General features: G+C 46.9%; 1 protein-coding gene across 3 annotated transcripts in view; it reads right to left on the reverse strand.

Moving 5' to 3' along the window:
- Nucleotides 1-21,108, reverse strand: part of tmcc3 (transmembrane and coiled-coil domain family 3) — a 129,262-nt gene that overhangs the window by 34,042 nt on the left and 74,112 nt on the right. The window contains exon 1 of one of the 3 annotated variants that reach the window (XM_072562365.1): nt 16,486-16,591. The exons of the other annotated variants lie outside the window; for them this stretch is intronic. The gene's annotated coding sequence lies outside the window, so the exon portion shown is untranslated. Of the gene's footprint in view, nt 1-16,485; nt 16,592-21,108 lie in introns of those variants that run through there. 3 annotated transcript variants of the gene reach the window in all.

Genomic DNA, 21,108 nt, shown 5'->3' on the forward strand with positions numbered 1-21,108 from the left:
GTTTGTCTCTGCCGCTTCCGGTTGTCAGTTCCAGCTGTCCGTTGCAGTGGTCGGTATATTGGGTCCAGGTCGATGTGTTTGTTGATAGAATCTCTCGATGTGTTTGTTGATAGAATTCCTAGAGGCATGGCACTCATCCACAGATTCTATCAACAAACACATCGACCTGGACCCAATATACCGGCCACTGCAGCGGACAGCTGGAACTGACAACCGGAAGCGGCAGAGACAAATCACTATAAATGCCGGAGGAAACATCACAGAAGCGCTTCACAGGAGGCTCCCAAGCACTGAGGATGTCACCTAGACAGGGGACAAAACGTCTGCAACACAAATTCCCAGCTCGGCAACCAGAACCACAGCTACTTTTAGATACTGCGTTCAATTCTGGTCACCTTTCTATCGGAAGGATGTTGATAGGGTGCAGAAAAGATTTAAAAGGATGTTGCTGGGCTTGGAGGATTTGAGCTGTAGTGAGAGGCTGAATAGGCTGGGGCTATAAAATCATGAGGGGCATGGATAGGGTGAATAGCCGAGGTCTTTTTCCTGGAGCAGAGTTCCAAAATTAGGTTTAAGGTGAGAGGGGAAAGATTTAAAAGGGACCTAAGGGGTAACTTTTACAGACTGAGGGTGGTACATGTATGGAAGAAGCTCCCAGAGGAAATGGTGGAGGGCGGTACAATTACAACATTTAAAAGGCATCTGGATGGATACATGAATGAGAACAGTTTAGAGAGATACAGGCCAGATTGGAATGTCTGGTCAGCATGGATGAGTTGGACTAAAGGTTCTGTTTCTGTGCTATCTGAACCCAGGTCCCCAAAACATTACCTGGGTCTCTGGATTAATAGCTCCAGGATAATGCCACTAGGCCATCACCTCTCTCAGGCTTTGCCAATCAAGACTTGGAGGTGTCGGTGTTGGACTGGGCTGGGCAAAGTTAAAAATCACAAAACACCAGGTTAAAGTCCAACAGGTTTAATTCGAAGCACAAGCTTGAGACATATCCCAAAAGTGTAGTGTTTTGCTATAAATTCTGTGTCCTACAATCGTGTACTCCACAACCACCTGATGAAGGAGAAGTGCTCCGAAAGCTAGTGCTTCCAATTAAACCTGTTGGACTATAACCTGGTGTTGTGTGATTTTTAACTTTTGAGAATGTGGAGCTGGAAAAGCACAGCTGGTCAGGCAGCATCCAAGGAGCAGGAGAATCAATGTTTCGGGCATAAACCCTTCATCAGGAATGAGCAATGTTTAACTTTGCCAATCAAGACCAACAAACATTTGAATTTGACACTGTCTCCAGTGACAAAAGCCAAAGGCATATGCAGGACACTAAGGAAGGGTATGCTGGCATTGGAGGGAGTCCAAAGGACATTAACAAGAATGATGCAGGAGATGAACTGCTTGTCATATTCGGAGCGGTGGAGGATTTTGGTCCTGCATAAGCATGGAGTTTAAAATGATGAGGGGTATCTCATTTAAACTTATAAGATACTGAGAGAACTGGATAGAGTGGACATAGAGAAGATATTTCCACTTGTTGGAGAGACTAAGACCCGGGGCAAGCCTTAGAGTGAAGGGACAACCCTTAAGATCTGAGATGAGGAAGACGTTCTTTAGCCAGAAAATGGCAACTTGGTGGAACTCATTGCTACAAAAGGCTGTGTGTAGGTCAAATCATTGAGAGATAAATATGTTCTTGATTAGTCAGAGAATCAGGAGTTATGGGGAGAAGGCAAGAGAATAGGATTGAGATACATATTAGCCTTAATTGAACGGTGGAGCAGACCCATTGTTTTAAACAGCCCAGTTCTGCTGCTATACATTATGTTTTTGTGGTCTTATGGTATAAGTAGGATGTGCGTAAATTGAGTGAGTAAGTTGGGTGGGTGTAAGTTGGGCTATAGCATAAAGCCATCTTTTCAAACTCCTCTGCTTCTTTAAGGAACCTCTTTGGTCACCCATTCTGCCATCTCTTCATATGTCAAAAAATGTTTATTGATTAGCTCTTGTTAGCATTTTGAGATATTTGACTGCACTAATGGTGCTATATAAATGCAAGTGGTTGTTGCTATGCTGAAGTTGAAGTAGCGTTTTTGTTCATTTGTGGAATGTGGGTAGTTGGCTGAGCCAGTATTTATTGCCCATCCCTAAATTGCACAATTAGTGCACGCTTAACAGAAACCAAACACATGGCTGGGGTAATACAGTCATGTCCAGACTGGTTCTGAAGTATTTCTATGTGTCAGTCATTTGCAGGGACTGGAACAGAACATGCTTTAGATTTAGTGCAAACTCTGCTCCAACAGCGAAAATAAATTAACTTCTGTACTTTTGCTTATTGACAACCCAAATAAAACTGTTCGCACAGACCACAGTTTAAAAAAAAGTCTGGCCCCTTTTGTGTAGGCTGATAAATCACTATCTTAGTTTTCATATTATAGTACTGAAGAGCCAATTGGCCCATAATGTGTTTACTGGCTCTATGAAAGTACTGTCCAATTAGCTTCACACCCCCGAACCCCCCCTCCACCTTCCCCCGTAACCCTATAAAACTGTCCCTTTCAACTTTATGTCCACCTTTTGAAAGTTTCTGTGGAATTTTCTTCCACTGTCATTTCAGCCTCCATGTGGTATTCTGAATCCAGCTGATGGGAATACTGGACAAGTCAAATTCCAGAATGAAACCTGGTCTTATTTGATTATCAATTTTTTTGCAGTTTGTTGCTCGTGATTTCTGATCATGTCTGGTTATCGAGCATCTCTAGTTTTGGACAATTGGTTTGAAATAGTGGACCTGTATTTTCTGAAATGAAGTCACTGTTTGAGTGTAGAAACACATTGTCCACGTTACGCACAGCAAGCTCCCACACACAGCAATGACCAGATTGTCTGTTTTAGCAGCACTGGCTGAAGACTAAACCACAAACAATTCCTCTGGTCTCCTTTTGGCATCTTCAGCATCAACTTGAGAATGCAGACATGCCTTGTTTTAGCATCTTGTTCAAGAGATTGTATCTTTAGCAATGTAGCATTCCCTCAGTGCTGCTGCACTGCGATTTATGCTCAAGTATTCACAACAGGAATTGTACTGCGAGCCCCACAAGGTTTACACCAGAAGCTGTAGCTATGTCACAACAAACAGTCAAGTGCTAACAAAAATGAGGCAGCATGGTGGTTCATTGGTTAGCTCTGCTGCCTCACAGTGCTAGGGACCTGGATTCAATTCCAGCCTCAGGCAACTGTGTGGAGTTTCCACATTCTCCCCATGTCTGTGTGGGGTTTCCTCCTGCAATCCAAGGATGCGCAGATTAGGTGAATTGGTCATGCTAAATTGCCGATAGTGTTCAGGGAGATAGAGGTTAGGTGCATTAGTCAAGGGTAAATGTAGAGTAATAGGGTAGGGGAATGGGTCTGGGTGGGATACCTTTTGGAGGGTTGGTGTGGATTTGTTGGGCCAAATGGCCTATTTCCATACTGTAGGAATTCTATTCTAAAAACAGAAAGGATTTTTCTTTATTATGCCTGGCAATCTGAGTTTGAGTAGGTAATGCCTCTTACATAAAACAGCAATTGACATTTAACACTTCCTTCCCAGACTGACAACATGCAAATGACAATGCAGCCTCTTTTATCATGAGACTTGATCCCAATCGAAACCTGTCTCCAAGACTTCCTTCCAGGCTATGCAAAAAAAACAACGAAACAAAAAGCAAGCCCCACATCACACCAGCTTACGGTCGGCCTCCTGCATTCTGCAAGGTCATGTGCAGAGTTCTCCTTGTGCAGCATGTACACACATGATAATGATAAGTTGTTATAGCTATTTATGTGACTGAAACCAATGGGGGTGGTTAAAGTACAGCATAAGCAACAGATAAGACTCAAGAAAATGCAAACAGAAACTCTGGGCCCGAGGTGTAGGGCAATCACAATGCAAGAATGGTGCACTCGAGCTGCTTATTATTAAACCATTGTTTAAAACACTGCAATTTTGTATGATCGGTTCCAATCCTTCATTAGCTCCTGGATTATTTCCACCCTGATAAATGTTCATTCTTGGCATTTTGATTTTTGATATTTTTATTTATTAGATCATGAGCACTGGCTGGACCAATATTTATTATCCATCTCAGTTGCCCTTGAGAAGGTGGTGGTGAGCTGCCTTCTTGACCTGCTGCAGTCCATATGCTATGGGTTGATCCACAATGCCATTGGGGAGGGAATTCCAGGATTCTGGCCTGACAATATTTTCACCGAATTCACTGTCAACATTTTGGTGATTACCATTCACCAGAAACATAAATTAACTAGCCAAATAAATAATACAGCGACAAGAGTAGATCAGTGGCTGGTGACTATCTCATTTCCTCCCTTTCAAATGCCTACCCACCATCTACAAGGCACAGGTCACTGTGATGGAATACTTTTAAAGCACCAGGAAGATTCCTGTGACAGTACTTTCCAAAGCCACACCCTTCAGTATCAAGAAGAACAACAGACATCTGGGAACACCAGTGCTTGCATGTTGCCCTCCAATCCATGCACCACTTTGATTTGGAAATATATTGCCATTCCATCACAAATATTTGTTGTGACATATGTTCAGGTCTGATTCAGTGGGAACAATTTCCTTTCTGAAGTTGGTTGTTCAACTCTCGCTCTGTATACTTGAGCATAAACGTACTGTGCAGTGGTGACAGAGTGCTACATTGCCAAAGATGCATTGTCTTGAATCCTGGAACTCCCTCAGACCACTAGGATTATCCTCCTACCTCTTAGACTGCAGTAATTCAAGAGGCAGCTCGCCATCACCTTCTCCAGGGCAACAAGGCATTGACAATAAACCCTGGCTAGCCAACAACATCAAAATCATAAATAATTATTCTCAAAATTGAACATCCAAGGAAAAATTATTAGATTCTCTCTTGTTGGAGATGGTCATTGCCTGGCATTTGTGTACCATGAATATCATTTACCACTTGTCAGCCCCAGCCTGGATATACAAGTCAAGTCAAGGTCTTGTTGTATTTGAATACGGACTGCTTCAAGATTTGAGGAAGCACATACAGTGCTAAACAATGTGCAGTCATTGGCAAATATCTCCATTTCTGACCTTATGCTGGAGGGAAAGCTTTGATGAAGCAGCTGAAGATCGTTGCACCTACAACACTAGCCCTAAGGGACTTCTAAAGAGATGTCCTGGAGCTGAGATGAATGACCTCCAACAACAACAACCATCCTCCTATGTGCCAGATATGACTCTGACCAGTGAAGAGTTTGTTCCCAATACCCATTCGTTCCAGTTTTGTTATGACTCCTTGATGCCAAACTCAGTCAAATGCAGCCTTGATGTCAAGGGCTGTCACTCTCACCTCAACTCTGGAATTCAGCTCTTTTGTCCATGTTTGGACCAAGGCTATAATGAGGTCAGAGCTGAGAGTGATCCTGGCGGACATCAAACTGGGCACCACTAAGCAGATTACTGCTCAGCAAGTACCACATGGTAGCACTGTTGATGACACCTTCCATCAGTATACTGATGATCGAGAGTAGACTGATGGGACAAAAATGGCCGGGTTGGATTTGTCCTGCTTTTTGTGTACAGAACATATCTGTTTCTACATTGTCAGCTAGATGCCAGTGTTGTAACTGTGCCGGAACAGTTTGGCTAGGGGAGCGGCAAGTTCTGGAGCACAAATCTTCAGTACTATCACCAGAAAGTTATCAGGGCCCATAGCCTTTGCAGTATCCAGTCCCTCCAACTGTTTATTGATATCACATGGAATGAATCCAATTGGCTGAAGTCAGATATCTGTGATGCTGGGACTCCCTGGAGGAGAGCGAGTTGGATCATCCACTCGGCAATTCCGGCTGAAGACTGCTGCAAAAGCTTCAGCCTTATTTTTTGCACTGAGTGTGCTGGGCTCTTCCATCATTGAGGACGGGGATATTTGTGGAGCCTCCTCCTTCAGTGAGTCGTTTCCTTGTCCATCAACATTCACGACTACATGTGGCAGGACTGCAGTTAGTTGTGGGATTACTTAGCTCTGACTATCACTTGTTACTTAAGCTGTTTAGCATGCAAGAAATCATGTGTGGTAGCTTCACCAGATTGTCACCTCATCTTTTAGGTATACCTGGTGCTGCTCTTGGCGTGCCCTCCTGAACTATACATTGAATCAGAGATGATCCCTTGGTGGACACATTAATGGTAATAGTTGAGTGGGGGATATGCTGGGCCATGAGGTTGTAGATTCTGCTGGAGTACAGTTCTGCTGATGATGATGGCCCACAGTGCCTCATTGATGGCCAGATTTAGAGGGTATCTAGAATATGAAAATGGAACTTCACCTTCACAAAGACTGTGAGGTGGTCACTTTTACCGATACTGTCACGGACACATGCATCTGCAGCTGACAGAGTTTTCAAAATTTCAAACCCTTCTATCAGAGTTATTTCCCCTTGATAATTAACTGCACTATTTTGTACATTGAAAGGTTTAGTAAATTCAATTGTGTTGTGTTGTAGCTTCGTTAGCCTGCATTAAATGTTAATAGGATCCAAAATCAAATCTGGCTTATGTAAGGCGCCTGACGCTGATTTGAAGCTTAGGTTTTCTGATGTAAAGATCAAGCTGTTTAATGACTGCAGCTTCTGTTCTGACTGCTGATACTTTAAGAGGATATTTGACACGGTAACTTTCACTTCATTGTGTTAAATCTGGTGCTGCTTCTTTGCAACAAATTCCAGGTTTCCTTCAACTAGATTCTTGGGATTTCTATCGCCCTGTAACATTGTTCAATATGTGCTTGTAGCCAAACGGCCAAACACTGCATCCTCCATTTATTCATGTATTGGGAGATGTGGTTTTAAAACATAGCCCGAGATGCAATCTTTTGATCTTTCTGAAGAAAGCCATCGGTTGGTACAAAAGGCCAAATACAGAGGCATTTCATTCCACAGCCAGTGAACATTCAGAGCTCCAGAATAAACTCTGAACTTTAATAACTTGATTTTTAGTTACACAATACACAAATAATGAACACACCTCATGACCTCATTTTTGTTTGAAATGAGCAGAGCAATTACATCGTCATAGCAAAACCACTTGTAACTTTCTCTGTGTTATCGTTTGTTGTTTTCTCTCGTTTTATCTCTCTTTACCCAGAATCAAAAGGTCCACATTATTAACAATTCCGAATGAAGGTCTAGGGCCAGTTACTTCCCTGAGCAGCATGCGCATAGTGTTTAAGGATGATCAAAGTAAATCAAAAAACTGCTTTTTATTTCCTTTGTAGGGTACCAACGTCAGCATGAAGCTCATATTCATTCTAACATGATCATTTAACTTTCACACAGGATGTGGGTGTTCATGTGAATGTCATAGCAAATCCTTAACCTCCCTTGTCTTGTTAGGCTCATTTCAGAGAGCAGATAGGAATCAACCACATTGCTGTGGGTCTAGAGTCACGTGTATGCCAAACCAGGTAAGGGTGGAGATTTCCTGCCAGAAAAGAGTCATGAGTGAACTGGATGGTTTGTTAAAAATAGTCAATGATGTTTGAGACGAGTTTTATATTCCAGAGTGATCAATTAAATTCAATTAACCAGCTCCTATGGTGGGATTTGAACCCAAGTCATTAGCCCAGGCCTTTGGTTTACTCAACATAATCACTACCCCACCATCGTTCTTTGGTTTCAGTGGATCTTGTATGAAACACATTACTTGAACCGTCTAACAGTTCAGTATTTTCCAAATCTGTTAATAGGAAAACAGGACAAAAGATTTTTTTAAATGCCAGATATATAAAAGACCATAGGACTTAAGTAGAGTCATAGTCATAAAGTCATACAGCACGGAAACAGATCCTTTGGTCCAACCAGTCCGTGCTGACCATAATCCCAAACTAAACTAGTCCCACCTACCTGAGTTTGGCCCATATCCCTCCAAACATTTCTTATTAATGTAATTATCCAAATTTCTTTTAAACATTATAATTGTACTTGCAGCCACTACTTCCTCTGGAAGTTCATTCTGCACACTCTGTGTAAACAAATTGCACCTCATGTCTTTTTTAAACTTTTCTCATCTCACCTTAAAAATTTGCCCCCTACTCTTGAAATTCCTCACCCTAGAGAAGAGACACCTTTCATTTACCAATTCTATACGCGTCATGATTTTATAATGAAGTCTTATGAAGTCTTCCCTCAACCTCCTTTACTCCAGTGAAAAAAGTTCCAGAATTTGTTCCAGTTTCTATACTTTACGACTCTATGACTCAATCCAACCTCTACTTATAACTCAAATCCTCCATTCCCAGCAACATCCTGGTAAATCTCTTCTGAGTCCCCTCCAACTTAATAATATCCTTTCTATAACAGGGTGACAAGAACTGGATACAGTACTCCAGAAGAGGCCTCACCAACGTCCTGTAGAGCCTTGACATAGTGTCCTAGCTCCTGTACTCAAAGGTCTGAGCAATGAAGGCAAGTATGCTAAGTGTCTTCTTAATGTGCTGCAAACTTAATGTACCTAAATCTCGAGGTCTCTCTGTTCTACAATACTACCTGAGGCCCTACTTTTGAATTGTGTAAGTCTTGCCCTTGTTTGTTTTGCCAAAATCCAATGCCTCTCACTTATCCAAATTAAACTCCAACTGCCACTCTTCAGTCCATTGACCCATTGATGAAGATCTCTTTGTAATCTTAGATAATCTTCTTCACTGTCCACTATACCACCAATCTTGGTGTCATCCTCAAGCTTACTAACCCTGCCTTCTATATTCTAATCCAATTATTTATATAAATGACAAACAAAAGTAGACCTAGTACCATTCCCTGTGGAACACTGCTGGTCACAGGCCTCCAGTCTGAAAAACAACCCTTCAGCACCACTCTCTCTATGTCCTGCCATTAAGCCAACTTTATATCTAATTGGCAAGCTCCCCTGAATCCCAAGTGATCTTAATTTACTAATTAGTAAATGTCACATACTGTGCGTGTAACCCTCAACATGCGGCAGTGTCTGGGTTTTAACTCTATTCTCACAGTTAGCTCTGGTTGAAAGTGCAGATGGATGAAACCAGCCATCCTGGAACCTGGGTAGCCCAGAATCCTAGCTGTACACAGATTACACCAGATCCAGACAGCAGCTCACTGCCACCTTCTCAAAGGGAATGTGGGATTGGCAAGAAATTTTGCCCACATCCTATCCAAGAATAAAGCAAGAAGCACCACTGGTTCCTTCCCTGAACATCTTGTACATTTTAAATGTCGGCACTGTTTTTGACACCACAATTACTTACAATGGAAAGAAAACACAGCATGCACATTTGTAATGTCCCTGTATTGTACTTAAAGCAGCATAAAGGCCTAAGGTGCTTCACATGATTTGACATTGAATAACAGGTATTAGTGTTATCTTCAAGAGTTTCCAAATGAAACTGAAGTGATAGTTATATGCTAATAATGGATTTTTTTTTAGTTTTAGGATAAGGAGTGGCATATTTAAAACAGGCATGAGGAGAAATTACTTCTCCCAAAGGGTCATGAATGTGTGGAATGCAGGACTCTGAGTAAATTTAAGGAAGAGATTGACAGATTTTTTAATGAGTAATTGGTTGAAGGTTAAGGAGAGCGGGCTGGGAAGCAGAATTGAGGCTGAGACAAGATCAGCCATTATCATAATAAATGGCAGAGTAGACTCAAGGGACTGAATTGCCTCCTCCCACTCCTAGGTCTTGTCTTCTTAAGTAATTGTTATATTGGGAAACATAATCAGTGGTGTTGGATTGTTGTTGCGTCAGAGTTGGAATAAAACTCTGACTGGAAAAGTAAACGTGTAGACACTGCCTGACTAACCTTTAATCACTGGTGTCTCTCATTAGGGCAGGTGTCCAAAAGGAAGAAGTAAAGAGATTTAGAGAGTGAATTCTGGAGCTTAGGTCCTGAAGATGGGTCTGCAAATTCTGGAGTGAAGGAAATCAGGGATGGGCAGAAGTTGGAGGAACTGAGGGATGCGGAGGTCTAATGGGAGGGATGGGAGGCTGGTGAAGCCAGGAACTGACTTAGAAGCAAGGACAGGAATGTTAAATTTGGCACGTTGATCGCATAGGAGCTAGAGGTGATGGGTGAAAGAAACTTGGAGGCAAATTCGGATAAGGGGCAGCAGAGTTTTGGATGGGTGTCTCTGTGGGTTTTCTTCGGGTGCTCCAGTTTCCTGTCACAGTCCAAGGATGTGCAGGGGAGATGGTTTAGCCATGGGAAATGTAGGGTTACAGGGATAGGGTGGGGAGGGGCAGGGGGATGGGTGGGATGCTATTTAGAGGGTCAGGGTGGGCTCGATGGGCCAAATGGCCTCTTCCCCAATGTAGGGATTCTATGCTTGTGTCTTCTCATTTGTTCAGGGGAAGGTTACTGTGAGTGAAACAGGTTGGGGGAGGGGGGTACACAGAGGCAGGAGACCAGGATCCCCAGCCCCTGCAGTTGTCCAGCAGGCTTGAGGTTCTCTCAGCTTGTCTGAGTGAGAGTGTAGGGTGTGGGGGTGCTGCAGAGGGTGGAGCTAATTGACCTCAACAGCATCGTGCAGGAAACCCTCAAGAACCTCGGGCCAGGTGACTTAATCAAGACGTATAAGATAATCAGAGGGTTAGATAGGGTGGACAGGGAGAGCCTTTTTCCTCAGATGGTGATGGCTAACATGTGGGGACATAGCTTTAAATTGAAGGGTGATAGATTAAGGACAGATATCAGGAGTAGTTTCTTTACTCAGGAGTAGTAGGGGCATGGATCAGCCTGCCCGCAACAGTAGTAGACTCGCCAATGTTAAGGACATTTAAATGGACATTGGATATACATATGGATAATAATGGAACGGTGTGGGTTAGATTAGATTATTTACAGATTAGATTACTTACAGTGTGGAAACAGGCCCTTCAGCACATAAAGTCCACACCGACCCTCGAAGAGCAACCCACCCAGACCCATGTGTGTGGCTCTGGGTTGGGAGTGTGTGTGGTTCTGGGTTGGGAATGTGTAGGGGTGTGTGTTGGGAGTGTGCGTAGGTTTGTGTTGGGAATGTGTGGGTCTGGGTTGGGTATGTGTGTGGAGGTGTGGGTTGGGTATGTGTGTGGGGGTCTGGGTTGGGAGTGTGTGTGGGTCTGAGTTGGGAGTGTGTGTGGATCTGGATTGGGGGTGAGTGTGGGTCTGTGTTGGGAGTCTGTTGGGGGTGGGTCTGGGTTGGGTATGTGTGTGGATCTGGTTTAGGAGTGTGTGTGAGTCTGGGTTGGGTATGTGTGTGCGTCTGGAATAGGAGTGTGCGTGGGGGTGTGGGTTGGGTATGTGTGTGGGTCTGGGTTGGGTGTATGTGTGTATGTGTGTCTGAGTTGGGAGTGTGCGTGTGGGTCTGGGTTGGGAGTGTGAGTGGATCTAGGTTGGGTGTGTGTGTGGGTCTGGGTTGGGAGTGTGAGTGGATCTAGGTTGGGTGTGTGTCCGGCTCTGGGTTGGGAGTGTGTGTGGGTCTGGGTTGGGTCTGTGCATGGGGGTGTGGTTTGGGAGTGTGCATGAGTCTGCATTGGGAATGTGTGTGTGGGTTGGGAGTGTGTGTGGGTCTGGGTTGGGTATGTGTGTGGGGGTGTGGGTTGGGAGTGTGTGTGGGTCTGGGTTGGGTTTGTGCATGGGTCTAGGTTGGGAATGTGTGGGTGTCTGGGTCTGGTATGTATGTGAAGGTGTGGGTTGGGAGTGTGTGTGGGTCTGGGTGGGTTTGTGTGTGGGTCAGAGTTGGGAATGTATGGATATCTGTGTTGGGAGTGTGTTGGGGGTAGGTCTAGGTTGGGTATGTGTGGGTGTCTGGGTTGGGAATGTACGTGAAGGTGTGGGTTAGGAGTGTGTGTGGGTCTGGGTTGGGAGTGTGTTGGGGGTTGGTCTGAGTTGGGAGTGTGTGTGGGCCTGGGTATGGGAGTGTGTGTGCATTGGGAGTGTGTGTGGGTCTGGGTATGGGAGTGTGTGTGCATTGGGAGTGTGTGTGGGTCTGGGTATGGGAGTGTCTGTGTGTGGGTTCGGAGCATGTGTAGGTCTGGGTTGGGAGTGTGTTGGGTGTTGGTCTGGGCTGGGAGTGTGGGTGGGTCTGGGTTGGGAGTGTGGGTGGGTCTGGGTTGGGAGTGTGGGTGGGTCTGAGTTGGGAGTGTGTGTGGGTCAGGGTTGGGAATGTGTGGGTGTCTGTGTTGGGAGTGTGTTGGGGGTGGGTCTAGGTTGGGTATGTGTGGGTGTCTGGGTTGGGAATGTACGTGAAGGTGTGGGTTAGGAGTGTGTGTGGGTCTGGGTTGGGAGTGTGTTGGGGGTTGGTCTGAGTTGGGAGTGTGTGTGGGCCTGGGTATGGGAGTGTGTGTGCATTGGGAGTGTGTGTGGGTCTGGGTATGGGAGTGTGTGTGCATTGGGAGTGTGTGTGGGTCTGGGTATGGGAGTGTCTGTGTGTGGGTTCGGAGCATGTGTAGGTCTGGGTTGGGAGTGTGTTGGGTGTTGGTCTGGGCTGGGAGTGTGGGTGGGTCTGGGTTGGGAGTGTGGGTGGGTCTGGGTTGGGAGTGTGGGTGGGTCTGAGTTGGGAGTGTGTGTGGGTCAGGGTTGGGAATGTGTGGGTGTCTGTGTTGGGAGTGTGTTGGGGGTGGGTCTAGGTTGGGTATGTGTGGGTGTCTGAGTTGGGTATGTACGTGAAGGTGTGGGTTGGGAGTGTGTGGGTGTCTGGGTTGGGTATGTACGTGAAGGTGTGGGTTGGGAGTGTGTGGGTGTCTGGGTTGGGTATGTACGTGAAGGTGTGGGTTGGGAGTGTGTGGGTCTGGGTTGGGTTTGTGTGTGGGTCAGGGTTGGGAATGTGTGGGTGTCTGTGTTGGGAGTGTGTTGGGGGTGCGTTTAGGTTGGGTATGTGTGGGTGTCTGGGTTGGGTATGTACGTGAAGGTGTGGGTTGGGAGTGTGTGTGGGTCTGGGTTGGGAGTGTGTTGGGGGTTTGTCTGAGTTGGGAGTGTGGGTGGGTCTGAGTTGGGAGTGTGTGTGGGGATCTGGGTTGGGCATGTGCGGGGGGGTGTGGGTTGGGAGTGTGTGGGGGTCTGGGTTGGGTATGTGCGTGGGGGTGTGGGTTGGGAGTGTCTGTGGGTCTGGGTTGGGTATGTGCGTGGGGGTGTGGGTTGGGAGTGTAGGTGGGTCTGGGTTAGGTATGTACGTGGGGGTGTGGGTTGGCAGTGTGTGTGGGTCTGGGTTGGGTATGTGCGTGGGTGTGTGGGTTGGGAGTGTCTGTGGGTCTGGGTTGGGTATGTGCGTGGGGGTGTGGGTTGGGAGTGTCTGTGGGTCTGGGTTGGGTATGTATGTGGGAGTGTGCATTGGGAGTGTGTGTGGGTCTGGGTTGGGTTAGTGAGCAAAATTAGGGCGCATGGTATTGGGGGCAAAGTACTAACTTGGATTGAAAGTTGGTTGGCTAATAGGAAACAAAGAGTAGTGATAAACGGCTCCATTTCGGAATGGCAGGCAGTGACCAGTGGGGTACCGCAGGGATCAGTACTGGGACCGCAGCTTTTTACAATATATGTTAATGATATAGAAGATGGTATTAGTAATAACATTAGCAAATTTGCTGATGATACTAAGCTGGGTGGCAGGGTGAAATTGAGGAGGATGTTAGGAGATTACAGGGTGACCTGGACAGGTTAGGTGAGTGGTCAGATGCATGGCAGATGCAGTTTAATGTGGATAAATGTATGGTTATCCACTTTGGTGACAAGAACTGAAAGGCAGATTACTACCTAAATGGAATCAATTTAGGTAAAGGGGCAGTACAAAGAGATCTGGGTGTTCTTGTACACCAGTCAATGAAGGTAAGCATGCAGGTACAGCAGGTAGTGAAGAAGGCTAATAGCATGCTGGCCTTCATAACAAGAGGGACTGAGTATAGAAGCAAAAAGGTTCTTCTACAGCTGTACAGAGCCCTGGTGAGACCACACCTCGAGTATTGTGTGCAGTTCTGGTCTCTAAATTTGAGGAAAGACATTCTGGCTATTGAGAGAGTGCAGCGTAGGTTCACAAGGTCAATTCCTGGAATGGCGGGACTACCTTACGCTGAAAGACTGGAGCAACTGGGCTTGTATACCCTTGAGTTTAGAAGACTGAGAGGGGATCTGATTGGGTCATATAAGATTATTAAAGGATTGGACACTCTGGAGGCAGGAAACATGTTTCCGCTGATGGGTGAGTGCCGAACCAGAGGACACAGCTTAAAAATACAGGGTAGACCATTTAGGACAGAGATGAGGAGAAACTTCTTCACCCAAAGAGTGGTGGCTGTGTGGAATGCTCTGCCCCAGAGGATAGTGGAATCAAGGGTTATGGAGATAAGGCAGGAACAGGATACTGATTAAGGATGATCAGCCATGATCATATTGAATGGTGGTGCAGGCTCAAAGGGCAGAATGGCCTACTCCTGCACCTATTGTCTATTGTCTATTGTGCCTGGAGGTGTGGTTTGGGAATGGTGTGGGCCTGGGAATGGGAGTGTGTCTGTGTGGGTGTGGGTTGGGAATGTGTGGGTCTGGGTTGGGTATGTGTGTGGAGGTGTGGGTTGGGTATGTGCGTGGGGGTGTGGGTTGGGAGTGTGTGTAGGTCTGTGTTGGAAATGTGTGGGTCTGGGTTGGGTATGTGCATGGAGGTGTGGGTTGGGTATGTGCGTGGGGGTGTGGGTTGGGAGTGTGTGTGGATCTGGGTTGGGGGTGTGTGTGGGTCTGTGTTGGGAGTCTGTTGGGGGTGGGTCTGGGTTGGGTATGTGTGTGGAACTGGTTTGGGAGTGTGTGTGGATCTGGGTTGGGTATATGTGTCCGTCTGGAATGGGAGTGTGCGTGGGGGTGTGGGTCTGGGTTGGGTGTGTGTGCGTGTGTCTGAGTTGGGAGTGTGTGTGTGTGGGTCTGAGTTGGGAGTGTGTGTGGGTCTGGGTTGGGTATGTGAATGGGGGTGTGGTTTGGGAGTGTGCGTGAGTCTGTGTTGGGAATGTGTGTGGAGATGTGGGTTGGGAGTGTGTGTGGGTCTGGGTTGGGTTTGTATGTGGGTCAGGGTTGGGAGTGTGTGGGTGTCTGTGTTGGGATTGTGTTGGGGGTTGGTCTGAGTTGGGAGTGTGTGTGGGTCTGGGTATGGGAGTGTGTGTGTGTGTGTGTGTGTGTGTGTGTGTGTGTGTGTGTGTGCGTTGGGAGTGCGTGTGAGTCTGAGTATGGGAGTGTACGTGTGTGGGTTGGGAGTGTGTGTAGGTCTGGGTTGGGAGTGTGTTGGGCCTTGGTCTGGGCTGGGAGTGTGGGTGGGTCTGGGTTGGGGGTGTGGGTGGGTCTGGGTTGAGAATGTGCGTGTGGGTCTGGGTTGGGCATGTGCGTGGGGGTGTGGGTTGGGAGTATGTGGGGGTCTGGGTTGGGTATGTGCGTGGGGGTGTGGGTTGGGAGTGTGTGTGGGCCTGGGAATGGGAGTGTGTCTGTGTGGGTGTGGGTTGGGAGTGTCCGTGGATCTGGGTATGGTTGGGACCTGGGTGACCTGAGAAACAGAGCAACAGTAGGACTGCCCATACCTTCACCCACAGGCACCAATATAGGGCACAGCCTTGAATCTCCATCGCTTGCTGAAGTCTTCAAAGGGCTTTTATAGATGAATGTCCGCCAGTGAAGGATTAGTATCCCTAAGCCTCCACTCCCCTTGCCCGGGTCCACTCTGCTATGGGTGGGCACAGGTTGACAGATGCATTTACACTCAGCCCATGTACCAGGCTGATCAACAACCAGCCCCAAAGTACACTGTTCTGATGAATTCTACTCCATATCACTACACGTGCATTAGAACACATTGCAACGTCGTTGTCTCAGTAACAAACAAATCTTTCTCAATTGCCTTCTGTCTTGTTTCTGCCTTATCGTTGAATGACAATCAAAAGCAAATAAACAAACGGCACCGTCAATTGCTTATCCATATTGCAGTTAGTTATATCTGCTTTAGCTCCTCTTTCCTTTATTATTTCAGGGACATCACATATTGCCCAACCCGAACTGGCCCTGAGCTGAAGGACTTTCTCAGCCATTTCAGAGGGCAGTGAGGAAAACACACTCAGAGCAAGCCAGATAAGGAAAGCAGATTTCCTACTGTAAAGGGTATCAATAAGTCTTTATAACAATTTTCGTTGGTTTCCCAGTCACGGTCACTGAGACTAGTTTCATATTCCAGGTTTATTAATTTAATTCAAATTCCACCAGCCACTGGTGAGATTTGAAGCTAGGCTCAAGAGATCTAGCTCAGTGTACCAGCAATTGGCCCATTGACAGTACAAATCTCCATCTCAATGGGTGCAAGATATGTTAAGGTCTGATAGAAGCCGACGATTCAGATGCACCCAACCTCCCAATAATTTCTCCTCTCTCCCTCACTTCTGCCCCTGGATACAGAGCTGTTTAACCTCTGCACAATCTACTCACCCAACATTATCGAATCGGCTGCCTTACTAACAGCCTTGATCTCCTGGTCTGTCCAGCAGCAAGTTGGCGAGGAGGCCTTTAAACACAATTGTCAGATCAGAACCAGGATTTGTTTGGCTTGCTTTAGTGGGAGGGGTGTTTATTTAATCATTTATAAGTTCCCAGTGGCTGAGACAGTCTCAAATTGCCGTATGACTAGGCTCAGTGCTTTTAAATCCTATTGCCTACACTAACACTGGGTACCAGAGCCCACTCCAATATAATACACATCATCTGACCACAAAGGATTGCCAAAGTTAGCAGCAAGCACAAATAATTCAAACATATAATTAGGATGTCGTCCTAACTGAACAAATGTAAAATCTTTCTTGTTCACAAAGAGTTCCAAAGATCAGAATGAACTGCTCTTTCCTGCCCTCAACTTTGATCCTGAATGTAGCAATAAAGTGTAGCAGAGAGAAACTGCCTCCTAGCAACTATTATCAGGGTTACGTGCAGACATACCGTTCGGAACCGAAGCAGCTCACCAGCCCCTCAGACCAGCTCTGCTAGTCAGTGAAATCATGGCTGATCTGAATATTCCAGGCCCCACCTTTCACTCTCCCTTTGCATATTCTCCCCCTCTGCCTTTCAAGACTGAGACACATAACCCACTGTGAGAAAAGTTTTCACCCTTTCTCTCTCAAATGGGCGAACCTCAATTTTGAAAGAGTAACACCCGCCCACTCCAGTTGCAGACTCTCCCACAAGAGGAAACTTCATGTCCACATCCACCAGTTTCAATCCCTCGAGACCAGTCAACATATGTGATGTATTCAGAGTAAGCTCAGTGTTTTCTCAAAGGGGAAGAGTTTAGCTGCTACATTTTGTCAGGTCTCTTTTTTTAAAAAAAAGTGTCTTCTCCCATTCTTTCCGCTTCTCCTGCCACTATCTCACCACCCCCCACACACACACATGCACACACACACACAGATACACACACACAGACAGCCAGACACACAGATGCACACATATATACACAGGCTGAGAGACACAAATACACATGCATACAATTACACAGACCCACATGCACACAGATATACATACATACATGTACACACAGACACACAAATAACACAGACTCACAGACACGCACATACTCACACACACAAATACACAGACACAGACCCACATGCACACAGACATACACACAGCCGCACACTCACTCACACATACAAATATACAGACACAGACCCACACACACACAGCCATACAGACACACGCACAGACATACACTCACACAAACAAACACATTCACTCATCCACAGACATACTCACGTTGACACAGCCACACATACATATACACACACTCATAGACACACACACACACACAGACACGCACACACACACAGACACACATACACCCACACATGCCTATACATACTCACTCATAGACAGAGTTAAAAATCACACAACACCAGGTTATAGTCCAACAGGTTTAATTGGAAGCACACCAGCTTTTGGAGCGACGCTCCTTCATCAGGTGATAGTGGAGGGCTCGATCGTAAAACAGAATTCATAGCAAAAATTTGCAGTGTGTTGTAACTGAAATTATACATTGAATAATTGTTTGTCTGTTAAGCCTTTCATCTGTTAGAATACAGTGATAGTCTCACTTCTTCCAACTGTACTAGTCTCAGATTGATGTCTTTCCTCACTATCTCCCTGGGTTCCACCCCCTCTACCTTAATAGTTTAAATCCTCAGCAGCTCTAGCAAATCTCCCTGCTGTATATTAATCCCCTTCCAATTTAGGTGCAATCCGTCCTTCTTGTACAGGTCACTTCTACCCCAGAAGACATTCAAATGATCCAAAAATGTGAACCCTTCTCCCCTGCTCCAGCTCCTCAGCCATGCATTCATCTCCTCTATCCTCTTATTCCTACTCTCACTGACTCGTAGCACCGGGAGTAATCCAGATATTACTACTCTTGAGGATCTCCTTTTTAAATTCTGCCTAACTCATGACCCCACCCCCCCCCATCACCAAACCATCATCTCCCAGACCATACAGAACCTCATCACCTCAGGAAATCTTCCACCCACAGCTTCCAAACTCATAGTCCGGGAACCCTGCACTGCCCGGTTCTACCTCCTTCCCAAGATCCACAAGCCTGACCGGGACACCCGCACCAATCAACCACACCGCCCCGTGGCCCAACATTTCAACTCCCCCTCCCACTCTGCCGAGGACATGGAGGTCCTGGGCCTCCTTCACCGCCGCTCCCTCACCACCAGACGCCTGGAGGAAGAACGCCTCATCTTCCGCCTCGGAACACTTCAACCCCAGGGCATCAATGTGGACTTCAACAGTTTCCTCATTTCCCCTTCCCCCACCTCACCCTAGTTCTAAACTTCCAGCTCAGTAACTGTCCCCATGACTTGTCTGGACTTGTCCTACCTGCCTATCTTCTTTTCCACCTATCCACACCACCCTCTCCTCCTTGACCTATCACCTTCATCCCCTCCCCCACTCATCCATTGTACTCTATGCTACTTTCTCCCCACCCCCACCCTCCTCTAGCTTATCCCTCCACGCTTCAGGCTCACTGCCTTTATTCCTGATGAAGGGCTTTTGCCCGAAACGTTGATTTCAAAGCTACTTGATGCTGCCTGAACTGCTGTGCTCTTCCAGCATCACTAATCCAGAATCTGGTTTCCAGCATCTGCAGTCATTGTTTTTACCCCGTTTTGACCACTCTGGCCAACCCATTGTCTCAGCATGCTCCTGCCACACTGAACTCATCTCTACCTACCTCGACACTGTCCTATCCCCGCTAGTCCAGGAACTCCCCACATACACTCGAGACACCACCCATGCCCTCCACCTCCTCCAAGACTTCCATTTCTCCGGCCCCCAATGCCTCATCTTCACCATGGATATCCAATCCCTCTACACCTCCATCTGCCATGACCAGCCTCCGTTTTTTTCCTTTCCCGACATCCCCAACAGTACCCTTCCACCGACACTCTCATTTGTTTGGCTGAACTGGTTCTCACCCTTAACAATTTCTCCTTCGAATCCTCCCACTTCCTCCAGACCAAAGGGGTAGCCATGGGCACACGTATGGGTCCCAGCTATGCCTGTCTCTTTGTTGGCTACGTAGAACAGTTGATCTGACGTAATTACACCGGCACCACTCCCCACCTCTTCCTCCGCTACATTGATGACTGCATTGGCGCCACCTCGTGCTCCCGCGAGGAGGTTGAGCAATTCATCAACTTCACCAACACATTCCACCCTGACCTTAAATTTACCTGGACAATTTCTGACACCTCCCTCCCCTTCCTGGACCTCTCCATCTCCATTAATGACGACCAACTTGACACTGACATTTTTTACAAACCCACTGACTCCCACAGCTACCTAGATTACACCTCTTCCCACCCTACCTCTTGCAAAAATGCCATCCCGTATTCCCAATTCCTCCGCCTCCGCCGTATCTGCTCCCAGGAGGACCAGTTCCACCATAGAACACACCAGATGGCCTCCTTCTTTAGAGACCGCAATTTCCCTTCCCACGGGGTTAAAGATGCCCTCCAACGCATCTCGTCCACATCCCGCACCTCCGCCCTCAGACCCCACCCCTCCAACCGTAACAAGGACAGAACGCCCCTGGTGCTCACCTTCCACCCTACCATCCTTCGCATAAACCAAATCATCCACCGACATTTCCGCCACCTCCAAAAAGACCCCACCACCAGGGATATATTTCCCTCCCCACCTCTTTCCGCCTTCCGCAAAGACCATTCCCTCCGTGACTACCTGGTCAGGTCCACACCCCCATACGACTCACCCTCCCATCCTGGCACCTTCCCCTGCTACCGCAGGAACTGCAAATCCTGCGCCCACACCTCCTCCCTCACTTCCAACCAAGGCCCTAAAGGAGCCTTCCACATCCATCAAAGTTTTACCAGCACATCCACTAATATCATTTATTGTATCCGTTGCGCCCGATGTGGTCTCCTCTACATTGGGGAGACTGGGCGCCTCCTAGCAGAGCGCTTTAGGGAACATCTGCGGGACACCCACACCAATCAACCACACCGCCCTGTGGCCCAACATTTCAACTCCCCCTCCCACTCTGCCGAGGACATGGAGGTCCTGGGCCTCCTTCACCGCCACTCCCTCACCACCAGACGCCTGGAGGAAGAATGCCTCATCTTCAGCCTCAGAACACTTCAACCCCAGAGCATCAATGCGGACTTCAATAGTTTCCTCATTTCCCCTTCCTCCACCTCACCCTAGTTCCAAACTTCCGGCTCAGCACTGTCCCCATGACTTGTCCTACCTGCCTATCTTCTTTTCCACCTATCCACTCCACCCTCCCCCCGCCCCCAACCTATCACCTTCATCCCCTCCCCCACTCACCCATTGTACTCTATGCTACTTTCTCCCCACCCCCAGCCTCCTCTAGCTTATCTCTCCATGCTTCAGGCTCACTGCCTTTATTCCTGATGAAGGGCTTTGGCCCGAAACGTCAATTTTACTACTCTTCGGATGCTGCCTGAACTGCTGTGCTCTTCCAGTACCACTAATCCAGATATCTGGTTTCCAGCATCTGCAGTCATTGTTTTTACCTCT

This window comes from Chiloscyllium punctatum, chromosome 44 (genome assembly GCF_047496795.1).
Source record: "Chiloscyllium punctatum isolate Juve2018m chromosome 44, sChiPun1.3, whole genome shotgun sequence".
Taxonomy (NCBI): Eukaryota; Metazoa; Chordata; class Chondrichthyes; order Orectolobiformes; family Hemiscylliidae; genus Chiloscyllium; species Chiloscyllium punctatum.